Source organism: Leuresthes tenuis, unplaced genomic scaffold, assembly GCF_036924035.1.
Source record: "Leuresthes tenuis unplaced genomic scaffold, fLeuTen1.0.hap1 SCAF_4, whole genome shotgun sequence".
In the NCBI taxonomy this organism is placed as follows: Eukaryota; Metazoa; Chordata; class Actinopteri; order Atheriniformes; family Atherinopsidae; genus Leuresthes; species Leuresthes tenuis.
Window position 1 is genome coordinate 28,272,756 of NW_027325358.1, and position 1,807 is coordinate 28,274,562.

Below are 1,807 nucleotides of genomic sequence, written 5' to 3' on the forward strand. Positions count from 1 at the left end.
GTTCGGCAGTATTGCTCTGCCGTCAGCAATCATACACCCATTTTATTTTCGTGAGACATGTGCAGGCACCTGTTCATCTACTGTTCTATCACTATGAATTAGTTTATCTATTATCAATAAGGATACTTCTACAACTACTATCAAAGTATGTCCGGACTTCTTATGTTGTCAGTTGCTATATATGAATAAGTGGGTAGCTACTGACAAGCATTACGCATGTCACACAGCCCAAACATATAACATTTCAGGACACACCACACAGTTAACAACCACAGTGAAGCGTGTCAAAGCCCAAACATGTAACATTCAACAGGACACTTACACAACACATTCAAATCAAACAGTCAGACAACATACAAGAACATATACCCCAGCCGGCATTGCTCCCTGCCTATTTTCCTACAGCTCACTTTGTGTGCGCACACCTTTATTCACAAACTCTTCAACCTATACCCTTTTACCGAAGCTGCTACAGCTCGATTGGCCAAATACCCTTAGATCCTATTTCTGTGAATTTGACATCTGCCTTACATGTAACAGATTAGCGGTTTAGCAGTTTAATTTAGTTTGAGTGAAGGAATTCATTTTATAGCAAAATCCGAAATCGTGAAGAACTCATGTTTTTTTGTTTAAATCTTTCTAGACATGGTAAATATGAAGGACAAAGCAGTTTTAACATAGTTTGAGTGAAGGAATTCATTTTATAGTTAAAATTCCAAGAGTCTGCTGAAAAAACAGAGTGAATGCGAAGTAGTCTTTAACACGGCTCTGGGAGCGAGCCGAGTGCGGGCTAACCGTGAGAATTGCTTGAAAGAAACACGACACCAAATGAGCGGTCAGAACAAAGCCTCAATACGGTGTTCCCGTGGTGTTTGTGGCTGCCTTGTCTTTTGCACAGAGTAAAAGACAAGGCAGCCATCGAATAGGGCCCGATTGTTCCCGAGGAGCAAGGGGGGGGGGGGGTCTCAACCAAGCAAAGCTCACCATGGGGAAGGTGGCTATGCCAACTAGCCTGATGCCCTGCTCCCGCAGTGACGGATAATCGTACTCTGGTTTCTCTTCATGACGTACAAGTCTTTCGCCTTTTACTAAAGACTTCCGTGGAGAGCAGCACTAATGAGTTGTTTCTATTTTTTGCAGGCTTTACCTTTGCGGGTGAAGCCCTTTCTGTCTGTGCAAAAGAAATCTTGTTACTGTGCAGAGTGACTTCTCTGAGTAGAGTCGCCTTACTTGTTGCGACTGTGCCGATGTTCGAAGCTGGAGTGCAAAGTTGTTGCTTGAATGGTGCTCGCTGGAGCGTGCAGGAGTGCAAAGTTATACCATTTAAAAGGGCTGAAGAGTGCTCAGTGCAGCGGGTGGGCGGAGGTGCAAAGTGACACTCTGGCCACCTATGGCCATAAAAAGAACACCGCTAAAAGTGCGCATTGTGCCAGGAAGGGCCCTCAGACGTGAACCAGTGGACAGTTATCGCTTCTCGGCCTTTTGGCTAAGACTGCTATCGCCTCCTCTGGGTGGTTTTTTTTGTGCCCATTTGGCATCAAATATCTGTACTGGGGAGGTTTTTCCTTTTTTGCTTTGCCTTCTCTGCTTGTGTCTTCTTTTGCAGGTTCGAGCATACCAAAGTTTTTCAAAGCTGAGACAGGGTTCCTCTCTCGTTTTAACAATTGGTAAAAGGTAAGTCTCTTTTAGGTCTTCCTTTTAGTAGTATTTTATCTATTTTACTTTTAACTTGTTTTAGTGTGTTTTATAAGGTTTTATTTGTTATCTGTTTGTGGTGCCTCTACCATGTCGGCAAACTATGCCGGCA

The 1,807-nt window shown here is 43.6% G+C and overlaps 1 non-coding gene across 1 annotated transcript; it reads left to right on the forward strand.

Moving 5' to 3' along the window:
- The first annotated feature begins 1,044 nt into the window (after positions 1-1,044).
- On the forward strand, positions 1,045-1,157 carry LOC140306263 (U5 spliceosomal RNA). The gene has a single exon (XR_011915587.1). It is a non-coding gene; the product is annotated as a U5 spliceosomal RNA (small nuclear RNA).
- Positions 1,158-1,807: the final 650 nt, after the last annotated feature.